Source organism: Puma concolor, chromosome F2 (genome assembly GCF_028749965.1).
Source record: "Puma concolor isolate L17-30 chromosome F2, mPumCon1.1.hap2, whole genome shotgun sequence".
Taxonomy (NCBI): domain Eukaryota; kingdom Metazoa; phylum Chordata; class Mammalia; order Carnivora; family Felidae; genus Puma; species Puma concolor.
The window spans coordinates 8,371,207-8,390,250 of record NC_141684.1 but is presented as its reverse complement, the minus strand read 5'-3'; the positions used below and the strand labels follow the sequence as shown (position 1 = coordinate 8,390,250).

Genomic DNA, 19,044 nt, shown 5'->3' with positions numbered 1-19,044 from the left:
CATCACCGTGTAGCCTTATAACAGCAGCATGAAGCATATGTTAACAGAACAGCCAGTATAATGATGTCCTTAAGGGAAATTACTTTGGTGAAAAGGTAAATAGATCTGAGTGTGAAGACGGTCTCTGGGGCATCTCTGTTAGGAGAGTTTGAGAAGACGTTTTAAACTTTATGGTTCTCACACACAAATGCCATTGTTGGAACATAATCCAAGTGGATTAAACATCTGGATGATTATTCATGAGGCTGAACGTACAGTAAAAATATATATGCTACAAGTTCAAGACATGTGGGAAAATGTGACCCACAATCAAGGCATAAAGTAGTCAATAGAAACAGTCCTGGAAAAATCCAGATGATGGAAGTAGCAGACGAAAACATGCAAACAGCTCTTGAAATCACGTTCATGGAAAGGGTGGGCATATGAGGAAATGGAGAATCTTAGCAGAGAAATGAGAAGACAGAAATGAGTCCCATGGAAAATCTAGGGCTGAAAAGTCTAATATCAGAAGTGAACAATTCACTGGATGAGGACACTGAGATTTTTGTCTTAGTGTTCCAAATACTGGCATAGGATGATAACATTTCCAGCTATGATTATAGAGATGGATATTTTTAACTTCAGTATTGCCATATTTTGCTTTATGAAGTTTGGAACTCTGTTAGTAAATGCCTAAGTGTGATGGTTAGTGTTATATCAACTTGGCTGGGCCATGGGGTACACAGTTATTTGGTCAAACATTACTCCAAGTGTTTCTGCGAGGATATTTTTGGTTGAGTTTAATATTTAAATTGATATACTGAGTGAAGGAGATTGCCTGGACTAATGTGGGTGGGCCTCATCTAATCAGTTGAAGACCTGAATAGAAAAAAAGGACTGACCCTCCCCCAAATAAAGGGGGGTTCTTCTACCTGACTGCTTTTTTCCTGAAGTACCAATTGTCCCCTGTCTTTGGACTCACACTAGGACACGGGCTTTTGCTGAGTCTCAAGCCTGCTAGCTTTTGAACGGGAACAACACCATCAGCTCTCCTGATTCTCAGGCCTTTGGACACACACTGGACCCATATCATCAGCTCTCTGGAGTCTCCAGCTTGCAGACTATAGATCTTTGGGCTTGTCAGCCTCCATGGTAGCATAAGACAAGTCCTTACAATAAATCTCTTTTGTGTATATGTATACACATCCTACTGGTTATGTTTCTCTGGCGAATCCTGACTAATATAATAATTAATCTGGATTGTTATGTCTTCCTGGAGGATGATTATCTTGCACTATTTGTCAGGCAGTTTCTGGGTCTCCATTTTCTTGGAGTTAATGGAGCTTTATAAGTTTCCTTTGGTGGTATCATATTTGCCTGATTCTTCATGACCCATGTAGCCCAAATGTTCTGTGCATTTGAAGGAGCCAACAGCTCTTCTAGTCGTTATAGACTGGTTTCAGCAGATAAAGACTTTTGCTTGTCAGTTTCCTGGGCATTGCCAGACGGCATTGCCTCTGGAATCATCGTCATACTGGGCTGGATCCAGGACTATCTGGGCTATTGCTGGGTTTGCAGTGGTATCCGTGGTTGGTGGACCTGTCACCGGGGAGTTGGGCGGGCATGGGTCTTGTCTGGTCCCTGAGTAGATGGAAATGCGTCCAGGACTTTGTTCAGTAGGGTGGCGCTGAGTCAAAGGTCCATTTCAGAGTCCTCAGTTGGGTCCACAGACAGTTGGCCTGATACCAGGTATGTGGTAGGTGTGGCCCCTACCTATTCCCTGAGAGGACTCCTGCCTGGTCATTGGGTGGCCCCTTGAGAGGGCAATAGTGGCACCCAATCATGGCTGAGGTGGCTGGACCCATGTAGCATGGCTGCTTCAGATTTTACAGCCAAGATTAGAGTCTGCATACCTGCCTCTGGAGGCAGAGATGGGCATACCTTGCAGCTGGTATCTGAGGGGGCAGGTCTCTCTGGGCGTGGCTGGGCGTGGCTGGGGCTGGACTGTGAGGCTGTTTCAGGATTTGTAGTCAGTCTGAGGTTTGGGGCTCACTCTGGGGGCACGGGCAGGTGTGTGTCCTGCTGGGCTACTGGGTTCACAGAACTGCTCATGTCCCACAACTGGCAGGGGTTAGAGTCGCGGGGCCATTTCGGGATCTGGTGCTGCCTCCAGGTTGTCTGCTCTGCCTCTGGGGGGCAACGAATGGCCAGGTCTCCCACGGGGCACCTGGGTCAGTGGGACTGTGGCAGTTAGTGGCTGGGAGGGACTAGAGCCGAGTCGCAGGATCATTTCTAGGTTGTTGGCCTCCCTTCAGGGGCATGATGGGCTTGCCCCCTGTCAGGTCCCTGGACCCGCGGGACTTCTCACAGACCGTGTCTGGATGGTCTGGAGCCAAGCACAGCGACATTTTAGGATCTCCAGGGGTGCCGGCGGGAGTGCCTCTTGCTGGGATCTCTGGACTGGCAGGACTGCCCTGGGACTAGCTGGGAGTGGCTGGAGCTCAGTTAAAGGGCTGTTTCAGGGTGGGTTGTGTCCGGGGGCTCCCAGACCGAGACTAAGAGAGTCTGAAGCCAGGTCATGGCTTCAGGGTCCACAGCCCAGACTAAGTAAGGGCTGTGGCCTATTACTAAATGTATGGGTGGGTGTGACTCCTCCCGGTTCCTTAGCATATGGTGCTCGTGACAACCAAATGGGGCTGTAGCCTAGTCTGCAGGGGCACAGAGCTGTTTCTGGGTCTGCAGCCAGGACCAGTCAGTTAGCCACCTGGGTGCGGGCTCTTGGTCTTGGACTCTACCCAGGTATCACAATGTTCGACCTGGGTCCCAAGGCTCCCACAAAGGCACTTTTGCCCAAGGATTGATGCCAAATCACTGTGCCGCAGGTAGATACAAGCAGAGAACTTTGAATCCCACCATCTTGCCAACACCATCTAAAACTGTTTTCATTTTTTACTTATTTTAAATTTTTTTGGTAGTTCTCTGGTTTTACTTTTTTTTTTTTTAATGTTTATTTATGAGAGAGAGAGAGGGGATGAGCCGGGGAGGGGCAGAGAGAGAGAGAGAGAGAGAGAAAGAGATACAGAATCCAAAGCAGGCTTTAGGTTCTGAGCTGTCAGCACAGAGCCTGACGCGGGGCTCGAACCCACGAACTGTGAGATCATGACCTGAGCCGAAGACAGACGCTCAACCAACTGAGCCACTTAGGTGCCCCTAGTTCTATGGTTTTATTAACACAAATACCACACACACATAAGCTAAGCTGTGTATTCATTTTCTTTGCTGTGCAGCCCAGCATTGGAACTGGTGACTCAGATGGCCAGCGAGGCTGCTCTTTCCACAATGGCCTTGCGGTTCTTGGAGGAGACATCGGGGGGCAAGCTCTGTACAGTAAGATTTGTTGCACATCAGCAGGTCTTCAAGCTCCTTGACGTCGTGGACTGGGAAATTCCAGAAGCCACCAGGAAGCATGTGCTTTGTTTCCTGGTTGCTCCCATAATCAATGTTGAGCATCAGAATCTGGCCCTTGAGTCTTCTGTGCACCCTATCGTCAATGCCTCTGGGTTTCCACCACTTGTGCTTCATTTTGACATATTTTTTCTGACTGGGGCAGGATGAGGTTCTTGGTCCTCTCTTTAATGATCTTGGGCTTCACCAGAGGTCTGAGGGCAGCCGTGATGCCGAGTAGGAGATGGCCACTAACCTCTGCAGGCTGCCCCAAGGAAGTGACAAAACTGTGTCTTTAAATCTCTGATCGATTTCAAGGTTTCTCTGGGTCTTTTGCTTTTAGCTGATGATTTTAATTTTTAAAACTGTTGTTTGAGGGGCGCCTGGGTGGCGCAGTCGGTTAAGCGTCCGACTTCAGCCAGGTCACGATCTTGCGGTCGGTCCGTGAGTTCGAGCCCCGCGTCAGGCTCTGGGCTGACAGCTCGGAGCCTGGAGCCTGTTTCCGATTCTGTGTCTCCCTCTCTCTCTCTGCCCTTCCCCCATTCATGCTCTGTCTCTCCCTGTCCCAAAAATAAAAATAAACGTTGAAAAAAAATTAAAAAAAAAAAAAAAACTGTTGTTTGAAATTTTTGGTTTGATGTTCCTTGTTTGGTTTCTTTTATACTTATCCCATTTAGAGTTTTCTCAGTTTATCAGACCGTTCATTTTTTTCAAATAATTTTTCTGCCCTAGCGTTACTCTCCTTTCTCTCTAGACATTTAATTACTCAAATTTTATGCCATTTTCTTCTTATTCTATCAAAAATTCTGGTGGTTTTGGGATGAGCACTGGGTGTTGTATGGAAACCAATTTGACAATAAATTTCATATAAAAAAAAAAAAATTCTGGTGGTTCTTTTCGCCCCTTTCTTTTGTTCTTCTGTTCTTTGCCTAGCCTAAAACTGACAGCAGTTCAAAGCCATCTTATTTTGTTCTGTTGTTATATAAAGATTATTTTGGCTCTTCTGGGTCCTTTGAATTGCCACATAAATTTTAGAATCAATTTGTCAATGCTAGGAAAACAATCTTGTTCAAGTCACATTGAATCAATAGATGAATATATATTTAGTACCCATATGGTAATCATCAATAAAGAGAATAGAAATATGTGCTTTTTTTAGCAAAACAATAAAAAAAGGGATATATTTTCATCAACCTCACAAAGTAAGAAGGGGAAAGAGGCAACTAGAAAAGGATAGTAATCCGGAAAAAAGGATTAGTGGATAGACATATATCTGAGTATGCCTGTAATCACAACACATAAACTAATTAACCTTTTAACGAAGGTTATCAATAACAATAATAATAAGAAAACTATCTATTTCTACCTCTTATTGATCACAAGAGACCCACCTAAAATAAAATTGCAGAGTAAATGAGATATAAGTAAGAAAATGTATAAGATGCATATCCTAAGTAAGGGAATGTTGACAAAGGCATATCATTATTTTAAAAAGTTGAACTTCAAAGTAATAGCATTAATAAGAATGGATGTTCACTCCTTAATATTAAAAATAACAACAGTATTTGGCACATAGTGGACATCAATTATTATCCCTTGAAGTAATAAATGAATATAGCAAGAGGGAAAAAAACCATGATTTTATGCTTCTCTAAAGAAACTGATCAAGAATATTGAAGAACTGGAAAGTATATAAATTATTTAATTATTTGAATAGTACAATGAATGTAATGTAAAACTCTACACCCAACAAAGAGAGATAGGATTGTTTTTATGAACACATTGTCTCTTTAAAAACTTGACCATAGACTAAGTCACAAAGAAAGGCTTATATTCTTAAGAAATTCTAATAATCTTTATTGTAAATAAGAATCACCTGTTAAGCTTCTTAAGCCACAAGATAGCTGGCTTCAATTCCTAGAGAGTCTGATTCAGTACATTGAGGTGCAGCTTAAGAATTTACATTTCTGGGGCACCTGGGTGGCTCAGGCGGTTAAGCGTCAGACTCTTGATTTCAGCTCAGGTTATGATCTCGCAGTTCATGGGACTGAGGCCCTCATCAGGGCTCTGACAGTGCAGCGCCTGCTTGGGATTCTCTCTCTCTCGGCCTCTCTCTCTCTCTGCCATTCCCCTGCTCATGTGCACGCATGCCCCCCCCCAAAGAAATAAGTATTTTTTTTTTTAAAAAGAATTTACATTTCTAATAACTGTTGGCTGATGACATGGTACAAGTCCCTGAACCACACTTTGATAGCATATTCTCTGGCAACAATATAAATGACTTCAAAATCAGTAACGGAAATGTATCTTAAAGAGAAAAGAAAAAAAAAGCATGTGCCTAAACATTTTTTTGAAAGCTATCCTTAATTACTCAGGGGTTAAGAAAAATATCACAATGAAAATTGCAAGATATTTTGAAATGAACTATAAAGCAGTTAAATCAAAACCTCAGAGATTAAGTCAATGTGATATTTAGAAGTATATGACCTGATATGTATTTATTTATGAGAATCAACAATATAGGAATTAAATGAGTTATAGTTTCAATTCAAGAAGTCAGAACCAAACAAACAAAAATAGTTCTATTTCTGGTAATGAAGACCTACCTCGTAGCAGTCTAAAACTCCTGCTGAGAACATAGAGAATAGATGGACAAAATACAAAAATAATTTAAAAAAAAAATTTTTTTTTCAACGTTTATTTATTTTTTTGGGACAGAGAGAGACAGAGCATGAATGGGGGAGGGGCAGAGAGAGAGGGAGACACAGAATCGGAAACAGGCTCCAGGCTCCGAGCCATCAGCCCAGAGCCTGACGCGGGGCTCGAACTCACGGACCGTGAGATCGTGATCTGGCTGAAGTCGGACGCTTAACCGACTGCGCCACCCAGGCGCCCCCTTTTTTTTTTTTTTAATTTTTTTTTTTTAATACAAAAATAATTTGAATGTACCAAAGAGTCACTTATGGAGCCAGAATTAGGACCATAGAGAGAAGGGAAATGCATTGGGGTGAATCCAACATTTTATGTCACTTTTTCCTGCAAGGCATTCATAGATTTTTACGTATTCCAGGCTGAGAAGTTTAGCAAAAAGAGAATGCTAAGGAGTAGAGAAACTAATCGGGGCAAGAGAGAATGACATAGACTTTATGGCTATGGAAATAACCAATATTTAAGAAGCAAAATTGCCACAGATTAGGAAATGCGCAGTACAGAGCCTGGTAGCCTCACCTTTGATCACTCAAGACATTTGCTTATTCATCTGTGCAGAAAATCAAAAGATTGCAGCCAGGAGATGGACGAGCTGAACGGCTAAATGGAGCATCATGTCGGGGCTATTTATAACTTAGATTTCTTGGTGACCAAGAAAAAGGAGTGCTGATAAATAATCAAGATGTCCTCCAGGTATTTATAAATGTATCATTATATATTCCTAGGGAGAAGAGCAAAGAAAAAAAGTAAATTAGGTTTTATAAAGAGTGAAACCCAGTTTCAGACAAACTTAATTGATTATGATAAACTCATAAACTAACCAAACTGATATATGTAGAATACTGAAACCAGCAATTTCAAGAAACACAATCTTTTCAAGCACCTATCCAATGTTTACAAAAATTAATCAAATGATGGACAATAGACTAGTCTCAGCAAATGTCAAATATTAACACAATTGAGAATTCATTCTCTGCCTACATGGGAAATAAGCTAGAAAGCAGCAACACATAGAAATATTCCAAATATCTATTTGGAAATTAACACATATGCTTATAAATAATATATGAATCAATATAGTAATCCTGAAGGAAATCAAAAACATTTTGAGGTGAATGTAATGAACATATGTCTGTCAGAAGTTGTGAGATCTTGTTAAAGTATACTTACAGCTAAGTTCATAACTTTAAATACACATAATAGAAAAGAAGAAAGGTGGGAATTCAAAGATCTAAAATTTCATCTCAGGAATTTTGACCAAAAAAAGGGGGGGGGGGACAATTAAAGTTTCTCCTAGGAGGAAATAAGATGGAGATCAAAACAGAAATTAATAATAGGAAACACGAAGGAGAGAAGATAGGCAGACATAAGCTATTCTTTGAAATGAAGAAAAAAATTGATAAACATTTTGAAAAACTTACCAAGAAAAGAATGATGGTACAAATTACAAACATTAGGGCCATAAAAGGGGATGTCGCCACAAATCTGACAGACACTAATGTGATAAGAGGATAAAATAAATGACATTTTTCCCAATAGACTTGAAAATTTATATTAAAAAGACAAATCCTAACACTTTCTAAAACTGACACAGAGAATATAGAAAATACAAATAATCCTAAATCTTCCTATTTTATTTGTTGTTTGTTTGTTATTATTTTATATGTCCATTAATAATCTTATAAGACTGATAGGGGCGCCTGGGTGGCTCAGTCGGTTGAACGTCCGACTTCAGCTCAGGTCACGATCTCGCGGTCCGTGAGTTCAAGCCCCGCGTTGGGCTCTGGGCTGATGGCTCAGAGCCTGGTGCCTGCTTCCGATTCTGTGTCTCCCTCTCTCTCTGCCCCTCCCCCATTCATGCTCTGTCTCTCTCTGTCTCAAAAATAAATAAAACGTTAAAAAAAATTTAATGAAAAAAAAAGACTGATAATGAGGGCAATGAATTCTTCCAGCAGTTTAAGGAAGAAAAACTGAACTACACATAAATTCTTCTAGATAACCATAAAAAAAGAAATTCCTTTCACTTCATTTTATCATACCAGCACAACCTTGATACCAAAACCCAGTAAGAATATCTTCAGAAAGAAAAATTACAGGTTAATATGCCTAAAAATGATGATAATTCCGTATTTTTAGGCAACCAACTTGTTGGCTAAATTTTAACACTGTAACCAAATTAGGAATAAAACAAATTTCCCTTACTGCCACAGGAAATCTATAAGGAAAGGCACATATACACTTCATAAATAGTATTGTTAATGATGGAATGTAGAAAACTTCCCTTCATAAAATTGAAAAAAAGACAATGATGCTCAACAACATTTCTATTAAATAATTTACAGAAAGCCCTACAAGTCCTATAAGTTCAAGATCAAATAAATTCAAAATGGCAAATAAGCATGGGAAAAGATCTAAAAATAGCTTGTATTAGGCAATTGTAAACTGCCTAATAAAATAAATAAGTGTATGCTAAAGACATAGCATTATTTGTTATGTATTTGTCAAAACCTATAGAATTCTATAGCACAGAAAGTGAAGCATAATGTTGAAAAAACATTTTTTTTTAATTTACAAGATCGGGGCATCCCAAGACAGAATGCAGACTATGACAAAAGAATCTAAGTGTATTACAAATGTATGAGACAATCTCAGTAAAGGTGTACAAATGAACAGTTGTGATATTACTGTAACATACTGGAGCAATTAAGTAAATGGATGATAAAAGGAGTCCAGTTTTCCACTGTTGGAGTTAGGATTTACAGATAAACAAGTCAAGAGGTTAGAATGATCCATGCAATCATGGATTCGAATTGGAAACATCAGTATGAACTCGTTTAGTTCAGTTTGATCAGTGGTGCTGAGCCAATCTGATATCCATGAGAAAACAAAGTCAAAACTGAGTGATCAGACAAACCTTGGCTCCCACCTGACGTTATATGAAAATTCACTTCTCCAAGTGGATTGTTGATCTGTACGTTAATTGTGAAAGGTAAAACAATAAAGCTCTTGGCTGTGGAAAGATTTCATGGATCAGATACAAAAGCCACTAGTAGGAAAAAGCTAAAGAATTCGAACTACATTAAAATTAAGAATGTAAGTTTCCACCAGAAAGTCACTAGGTAAAAGAAGATATTTGCAAGAAATGGATTTGACAAATACCTGATCCAGAATCACAAATGGGGCTTAACATTTATAAGTGAAAGACAAACAACCCAATATAAAAATGGATAAAAGATTTGAACAGGTACTTTATAAGAGGAGACATCCAAATAGCAATAAGCAATGAAAAAGTGCACAATAAATAACTCATTAGTACTGGGGAGGTCACAGAGAGGATGTGACTGCTGGTTGAATTGTGAGTTGGATCCCAGCCATTGGAGGCTCCTCATTCCTTTCCCTGTCCTCGGAGTGTGCATTCCACTTGTCTTCCCTGCTTCCAGAAGCTGCCCCAAGGACCTAGCCTTAGACAGAGATGTGGTTGTGCCGAGACCATCTGGAAGGTACCCGTGACTGAAACTAGTTAAGGCCTTTACATGCACTTAAGATTTGACAGACAGATACAGAGATCTGCTCCTCTCGTAGCATGCAAGACAAGCCTCGTAAGTAAGTTCCCTGCTTCTGAAACCTGCCACCTTCCAATCTGGAGGAGCTCACCTCTTTCTTCAGTCTCTCCCTGCCCTCCAAGTACAGGGGCCAGTTTCGCATCAACCCAGGAAGGTCCACAGGAGGTTGCAAACCAACAATTAGAAGCATGTGAATCCAAACCAAGTGAGATATCACTACCTGTCACCAGAATGCCTAATGTTAAAAAAAAAAAGTCTAACTATAGAATCTATAGTTAGGGAGGTGAAGCAATTGTAACTCTCGTTTCGTTTTGGAAAAATGTTTGGCAGTATCTGCTGAAGTTGAATATACACTTAAACTATGACCCAGCATTTTCACTTCTAGACACTCACTACAAGTGCATACCAGTGAACAACAAAAGTCAAGTGCAAGGATATTCATAGCAACTATTTAACCTCTGAGAAATGGAAATTCCCATCAGTAATAGAATGGGTAAAGAAATCAATGTGTATTATTTATCAAAAGGAATATTATATATCAATGAAAATGAATAAATTACATATACACGTGACAACATGAGTTAATATCACAACACAATATTGGATTAAAGAAGCCAGACAAAAAGGAGAATATGTTCTATGATTCCATCAATATGCCTTGTAAAAGTAGACAAAACCAACTTGTGTTGGTAGAAGTCAGGATGGTGACAACTGCCACAAAGGAGAGCAAAAGAGTGACTTAGGGGGGAACTAGAAGGGTTTCTGGGGCTGGTGATTGTTCTATTTCCTGATCTATGCTGTGGTTACATGCATGTGCTCATATTTTGAAAGTTCACTCAGCTTGTGCTCATAATTTGGGCACTTTCTGCATGCACAAGAAACTTCAGTAGAAAAAAACTATCAATGCTAGAAAAAAGACATAACTTAAAGAATGTAGAGGCCACAAATGATAGCGATAGGAGCAAAAACTAACGTGGGAACAAAAAGGGTAAAGAAAATCAGTAACCAAAGTTGCTTTTGAGGGAAAAAAAATAAAACAACAATAAGAAGGCAAACCTGTAGCAAATCTGCCCAAGAGATAAAGGGGAATAATTTTTTAAAAGAATAAATCTCAATCCAGAACTGAAGGTTTTTTTTTTTTTTAAAAAAGAATATTTTCTTAGTCCTTCCCAGCTTGTGCTGTAAAGCTGTGTTTATTTGAGACTTCCATTTTCAAGTGCTTTTAAACTAGATGAGGTTTATTTTCATCTTTCTTTTCCTTAATTCCAAAGGCAATGGTCTACTGTTTGTGACTCAACATTCTGGATTTGCATAATAGAAAACATGCAATTCTTTTTAGAATCTCAAGAGAAATATTTTAACACATTTGTCCTTTTCAGCATCATTACCAGTTATGACACTAACATCATGAAAAATACTAATACTCATTCTAAAATAGTCACAAATATTGAGTTTGACTTGTAATACATTACCTTCTATTCAACAAGAGCTATGCATTTAGCCCTTGGTTTTCATTTGTAATTTATTGATGGTATCAGCATATACTGAGTTTCTAGTAAATGCTGGCCACAGGTCTAGACCCTACAATGCAACAGTGCATAAAACACGACCCCTTCTCAGGGCGCCTGGGTAGCTCAGTTGGTTGAGTGTCCGACCTCAGCTCAGGTCATGATCTCATGGTTTGTGAGTTTGAGCCCCACGTCGGGCTCTGCGCTGATAGCTTGGAGCCTGGAGCCTGTTTCGGATTCTGTGTCTCCCTCTCTCTCTGCCCCTCCCTGACTCACGCTCTGTCTCTCTCTCTTTCTCAAAAATAAACATAAAAAAAAAAAAAGATCCCTTCTCTAAAAAAGCTCTATTTCCATAGGGCAAAGACATGGACACACATAAACAATTATGTTGGCAATTATGTGCCAACAAAAAAATAAGTGTGGGGTCCTATGGAGGCTCAGAGGAGAAAATAATTAAGTTTGTTTAGAGGACAAGCTGAATACCGCAGGAAAAATTAGCATGGTGTCCTCAGCAGGTACACAGTGTGTAGGAAGGCCCAGAGACAAGTGTGGGACTGTTCAAAGGGCTCTATCCATGAAAGACATAGCAAGCCGTGTTAAGATGCTCAGCTGCAGCCTACAGGCAGAGGAGAGCCCCAGAGGCTCCTACACAGTTAGGTGACGAGGTCCAATTTGATTCTGAAAGACAACATTCTGTTCATTTTGCTTTCCAGGTCCTTTGAGTGTCTCCCACCACTAGGCCGCACCATGGATATCTTCACATATCCCTGATTTGGGCCTTCCAATGTTCCATATTTAGTCTGCTTTTCAAACACTGTCTGCGACATAAAACTCACGTGTTCATGGAACCAATCGTGACCCTCTGTCGTACCTAGTTTCTCCCCCCACAGTACTTGCATCTTGACGTGCACTTACACTGTTATAAGATCCACCCCGCTGAATTATATTTCCATATAGGTCATGTCCACTGGACCTTGGGATCTCAGATAATGGTGGGCCCTGTCTTACTTGTAGCCTTAGTGCCCTGAAGAGTTCTAAGTACATATGGGTATTTCATCAAAGTTTATCAAATGCAAATCTCAGTCATACAGTTTAAGCAAGTGGTCTATCAAATAACTGTAACCAGCCAGATGAATTTTTATTTTGTGAAATATTCAACAATATTTCTGTTTGATGATTTTAAAGTTGTTTTTTAAATCAGTATCTGCCTATATTGAAAAAAAGTCATACATGCTTTAAAAAGAAGTCAAGAAAAGATTCTAACACTTGCTGGTCACTAACTAGAAGCTAGCCTATGCTAGGAATATTATATGCTGGGTGATGGCTAATTTCATGTGCCATCTTGGCTAGGCTTTAGTGCCCACTCAGTTGATCATGTGTCAGTCTAGATGTTGCTGTGAAGGGATTTTTTTAGGTGTAATTAACATTTAACTGGAAGACTTTGAGTAAAGCAGGTTACCCTCCATAATGTAGGTGGGCCTCATTTAATTAGGTGAAAGGCTTACAAAAAAGACTTAGGTTCCTCAAGGAGAAAGGAATTCTGCCTTGTGACTCGAGACTGCAACAGCAAAAGTACTCTTTCTGGAATTTCCACCTTTCCAGCCTGCTTGAAATTCTGGACTTGTTAGTATCCACAGTCGTGTGAGCCAACTACCTGAAATCTCCCTCATACCCCTGTCGTCTCCCTTCTCTGCTTCCCTGGAAAACTCTGACCAGTACAACATGGTATCATTTAACCACCGCAACCAGCTTCAGAGCAGTATCATTCTCATTTTTCACAAAGTCACTGAGGGCCGAAAAGTTTAAGTATCTTGCAGAGCCAATATGGCCGAAACTACAATGGCCCACCTATATCCATTCCCCACAGGGTGACTACATAGTCTGATTTCCCTGAGACTGTCCTGGTTTCAGGATGTAGGATGCCCTTAGGCCCGGGAATACCCCTCATTTGGTCATCCAGGGGAAGTGTATTTCCTGCCCTTGAGCGAAGCTATGTGACTTGCTTTGATCAATACCATGGGAGAAGAAATGGGCTGTGAGTTGCTTCTGGATGGAAGTATCGAATCACCAGTGCTTAACCCTCCAGCCTTCTCCTCCACTGCAGCGGCGATGGGCGATGACTGTGTTGAACTGGACATGAACGCTGAGCCATTATGCGGGATACTTGCCCCCAAATATCTCCCTGAACACCACTACCTGACTCTGTTAAGCCACTGAGATTTTGGTGATTTTTTATTTCATTTCGTTTTGTTACTTTACTTCTGGTTATGCTGTTCTGTCTTGAATAGTGGAGGGGAGGGGTCTATAGTTTTTCCATAGCTACCCTATAATCAGGAAAAGGCAGTTTTTGTTTATCTTAAGTAGATTGATTGAGGAAGGAAACTTGTATATCTTTATACACAAAGAAAAAGGGGCTAGTTGAGAAACACAGACCACTGATGTCAGAGAAAGAAAGTTCTGGAGGGCAGGTGTGATTGGAAAATGTGGTTGGAGAAGGAGGTGCGGAGAAAGCAAGGCTTGCACCAGAGACTGAGAATGGACAGCTCTTTCTCCCAGGGTCTGGGGAGCAGCTGAAGGACAGTGACCCTCGTAGGGTGAGGGAGGAGAAGTTGCCATAAATGCCATTGCTCTCGGAGGAGTGCTAGACAGGGAATCCTTGGTTAAAAACCTTCAATAAGTCTTTATTTTTCCTCAAAGCCTATAAAGTAAAGGTGTGGGCAACATGTTCACTGAGATTTGACATTTTATGATTGTGGAAATTCTACTCGGTAGCATTACAAATACACTTAGATTTCCTTCATCACCAGAAGGTAAAAACAGAAAATCTAAGATCAACTCAAAGACCAGGCACAATAAGGAGGCACTAGCAAGTGTGTTAGGGCTTTTAATCAGCAGAATTCATCATGGTAACCGTGAACGGCTTTGTAGAGTCTGATCTCCAATTGGCCTCCTTAACTAGATGTGTATCAATAAAAGACTTGACTGGTAGTTTGTCGATAAGAATAGGCAAGGGTAATTTAATAATTAGAGACGGTAAATGTTCTTTCCTGAAAGTGAGGCAGATATGAGGCAAAACAGTATGAGAACAACCCAATCCCATCCAAGGGTTTGAAGCTCCTTCACCCAATGGTCAGGAGAAAGTCCATGCCTTTGACAGCTCTCTGCGTCTGAATCTGAGAGCCACCGCCTATACGTAGGTGTCCCTTAGCACCCCATTGCTGCCCCCATCCAGGTGGACTTGAGTGTTTTCTATTGTCTCTGCATTTTAACAGGAATTTAAGTGAACACTTTCCTAAAAATGTAGTTGACGTTTTTACATTGTATACCTTAATATTTGGATACGCAGATTTATTTGTGGTGAATTCCCAGATACCAGAGTTGAAAGAGTTCCTTCCAGATGAATCAACACACTCAGAGAGATGAAGTATTTTATCCAAAGTCAAACAACAGTTTATTTGCTAACATTCGATGCATGCACAGTGCTAGGGGCTGGGGATATAAGAGGCATAGAACATGTTTTGTACTCTGTGGCGAGGCTAGCACTGCATCTTAACCATGAACTGGTTCTCTGGGCCAGGGAAGAGAGATCAACTTCTTCTGCCTGAAATGCCTCTTGTCAAAAAGGAAATTTGCAGAAAGAAAATGCATTTAATGAACATTAAATGGAGAAGGGAGAAGGGCATTATGAGCAGAGAGGGATCGTATGTGAAGACCTATGGTGTGGGATTCTTTGGAAGCAGAGTTTTAGCGTGTTTGAGAGTCTTGACTACACATTACAATAATGCCGGAAACTTTCAACAAAATACGGATGCCGAGCCCATCCCAGAGCTTCTGTTCTATTGATATTCAAACATCTTCATACTTCTCAATAATAAATATTGAGTATATCAATTCCTTGTAAAATGAAGAACCTTCTCACAAAAGTCTGAAATATGAATTGAATGTTAAAAGCCTTCTTATCTTCTTATCCGCTCCCATGATTTTACAAAGAAGATAAAGACTAAAGAGAATTTACTTGCTCATAAAATACCAAGAATTTCCATCAAAGCTGGCATGTTCTCAAAACCATTTTTTGTTTTCTCTTCTTACAGAATTGGTGATACAGACTGGGGCCCCCTGAGGGTTTACTGACTCGCAACATTTATTTTAGAGCATGAGAATACGAAACCTGGTAACTACCCGTTTTTAGCCAGTATCTGCACGACAGGTCAACTAAGCCTAGTGTGGTCTTGGTTCAACCAGACTTCCCTCAGAAAAAGCTGTTTCCACTGAGTATTAGTCAGCCTGGGCTGACATAACAACACCACAAATTGGGCGGCGTAAGGAACGGAAATGTTCTCGTAGTTCAAGCTTGTGTTTTTCATTGTGATGCATGCGAATCTTTAAGGGAGGATTTTAAAAGGAGGTGAGAGTCAACTCCGTTTTGATTATTTATCATGGGATTTTCCACTTGCATATGAATGCCTTAAACTTGAAGGATTAGGGTGTGTTGTGTCTAACTGCGCCTTGGAAGTCTTGCTCATGCCTGCCTGGCAGACAGCAAGCTATGAAACCAGCTCTGTGCACAAATTCATTTGTTGTTTTCTTTCCTGTATGATGTAGAGTTAAAAAAATAAAAACCGAGTTATCAAATGCCCTAAGTATGCAATACGGGACTGTTTAAAAAAGACTCATAACAGCCAACACAAAATAGAGAAAGCATTTGGACTTTGGAATAGACAGAACAGATTTCAAATCCCGGCTCTCTCCCATGCTCTGAGGGAATGTGGAAGTTGTATAAACCCTCCCTGAGCCTCAGTTGCCCTGTCTGCAGATTGCAGTTATAAACACTAGCTTCATGTGTACTGTGAAAATCAAACGTATCCATTCAACACCCTCTGAACTCCTAACCAGTACCAGTATTTACAATATTTGCGAACTAGCCAACTACGGTCACTGCCCAATCAAAAGAGATGCTGCCCATTCAAACACAAAACACAATTAGGGTGCCTGGGTGGCTCAGTCGGTTAAGTGTCTGGCTTTGGCTCAGTTCATGAACTCTATAATTCATGGGTTCAAGCCCCTGTGGGGCTCTGGGCTGACAGCTGGGAGCCTGGAGCCTGTTTCGGATCCTGTGTCTCCCTCTCTGCCCCTCCCTCCTCACACTCTGTCTCTGTCTCTATCTCAAAAATAAACATTACAAAAAAATTATAAAAAAATAAAAACAAAACAAAATTAAAACAAAACAAAACAACAACAACAAAAACACAACCAAAAAACTATAGGTAAACTTGAGCTGAATCCAGCACTGGCTTGAATCAGCATAGGTATAGGTGCTAGATATATAGCAATTAATGGGACAGGGCCATACCTTCCAGACCTCGAGAGACCCAGAGTCTTCTGAGAGCACGTCAGGCATGTAACAGAATGAATGCAGTATGGTATTCTAGACAGTAGGACCGAAGATATGTCATGGTTGATAATGCCTGGCACAGAGCTTATTACACAGAGGACACTCTCCTTTCCACTGGCCTTGATCGGGAAATCAGTCTTTAGTATGGTGAGATCAAGCCTCATTTCATTTAGCCAAACTGAGAGGAAAAAAGAAAAATCAGGAGACAGAAAATACTGCTAAGGTTATGAATAAAATGAGACCAGTCAAAAAATCTCAATCATTCAAGGCTTCAGCTTGCTCCACACTGCACTAGCTGAACATCCTACTGTATACTCAAATGTAATTTCTCAGTTACCCCAACACAAATAGTGTTCATCATCGAAGACTAACGATCGCCCCTGATTTCTAGTGATTCAGACATCACAGTATTTATTTGTGTTATCTAATCCTCTTTGAACTTCCTATGAAGATAATACTATCTCTAGTTTAGCAGCTAAAAACTGCAGGTGAGTGAGGTGAGGTGAATTGGCCAAGATCACTTGACAAAGTCACCATCTTGACCTAGGATTAAGATTACACAGCCCAATCCCCTCCCTTTCTCTCATATAAAGACCCATTAAAACCAAAGGGCAAAGACTCTCCTAAAATGGGGCAGCATCATAGGACAATGGAATCTCAGTCTTAAAGAGGAACAATGTCATACTATGAAAAGTTCTAAGGAAGGAAATAGGTTGCAGTATCAGAAATATGATGACTTTGATAATGCTTCCCATTATGTGCATAAGGGGGGAGAGAGAGGAGATACGTGTCAGGAAAGGGGGATTTTAGCATTATCCTTGTATGTATAGTGGTTGATAATCTACACTGTTAGAAAAGAAAAAAAAAAAAACATCTGAAATGCTACCAACTTGGATTTCTTGGGTTGAATGTAACACAGATATACACCTTTTAAATACAGGTGTTACTAAACAGAGAAAGAAGAAACAGTCTTTATGATTGCATGCTCAGACACCAAAATCGATCCAGTAGGCCTCTCATCTCAGGGTCTGATGTGGAAGTCATACACATTGTCTACACAGCAGCAACAAGACAGGAAACACGGAATGCTCAGCAATCATAAAGCCCAGCCTGTGGTGGTTAATAGAGTGCTGAGTGGGGCTCAGTCTTTGACCCCATGTTTTTGCATGTGATACAAATTTTTGTATTTCAAGCTGTCCTTCTTCCTTATGACCCCAACTTGCCTTCCTCTGGCTCACAGAGACCTTCCAAGTTTCAGAATACGTCTCTCCTTCCAGGACACCCCGGCCTTCTGTTACTAATAGCATGCTGTGATCTACCAGGCTATTGCTGCTGTGACTCCTGGTCCCCTGGGATATTTGGGGGCTGTGACCGTCCTCCATCTGCCCACTCCACGCTCCTGCCTGGGCCCTGCATATCAGCGGTAACCATTCTGCAACGAAATCATGAAGTGGATGCCATTACTGCACTCAAGGATTTGCACCAGAGGCCAACTGTTAATTCCAATCCAGGAGATAAAACAAAGGTTCAAGGGCTAAGCCAAAGTTCATTGCCATGTGTCAGGACAGAAGACACAAGGAGCCAAGCTGAGCTAGAGCTGGTGTGGTAAAAAGCAGCATGAAGAAATGGGGGGCGGGGGTGGAAATGGGGAGAATCCAACCAAATTCCAGCTTGGCTGAAGCTGTGGCCTTGCCATCCAAGACCGTTTGCCGCAAAGGACCAGCGTCAGGTTTTCCAGCTCATAGGGTGGGATTTGTCACACCTGGTGCCCATCAGCTAACGGCAAGGTGACCAGCACAACCATGAGCCCGCATTCCAGCTCCTCCCCTTGTTGAAGCAATGAGATGATGGCGATGCTCTTTTGGCCGGGTCATTAAATATTGTTAAGGTAACATTAAAATGGCACAAGCAGGGCTTAGTAATCATAAGCACTTACATTCCTGAACGTTATTTTATATGACGCTCACTCTCAAAAGCAGTGAGAAGCTGCTTATGCTAAACATCCCAGCTACAATAAATCTATAAAAATGAGATGAAAATGAACACTAGCAAATAGTGGACCAGCTTTAGAAACAGAGGCCAGTGGAATGTGAGTCTTAGACCTGAGCTCTCTGGAAACACCTGCGTGAGGAGGATGGGGGAAACTGTCAATTACAGGGAAACGTAACCATTATGCCTGGCAAGAGGAAATTGCTTTGATGGAAAAACTACTACATGCCAGAAACTGATTACTTTAGGCAATCATCTCATCAGCCCCATATTTTAAAAAAGAAGATGGACAATTTATCCGAAGTCAGAACAGCAGTGAAGGAAGAGCCTGAGTTGAGAGAAGAGAATGCTGATGGTAGTGTCCACCTGCTTTACATTACACAGAGGCTTTCTCTTCACAGGCATACAATGGAGCCATGACACAAAGACCAGTTTACAAAGGTTAATTCAGTTATCTTAA

The 19,044-nt window shown here is 41.0% G+C and overlaps 1 long non-coding RNA gene and 1 pseudogene across 1 annotated transcript in view; both read right to left on the bottom strand.

The window, feature by feature from the left end:
• Positions 1-3,233: 3,233 nt before the first annotated feature.
• LOC147571813 (large ribosomal subunit protein eL32 pseudogene) lies at positions 3,234-6,062 on the bottom strand (annotated as a pseudogene).
• Positions 6,063-6,655: 593 nt separating this feature from the next.
• Positions 6,656-19,044, bottom strand: part of LOC147571812 (uncharacterized) — a 312,308-nt gene continuing 299,919 nt past the window's right edge. The window contains exon 4 of the long non-coding RNA XR_015246884.1: positions 6,656-6,853. This is a non-coding gene — a long non-coding RNA (uncharacterized LOC147571812). The remainder of the gene's footprint in view (positions 6,854-19,044) is intronic.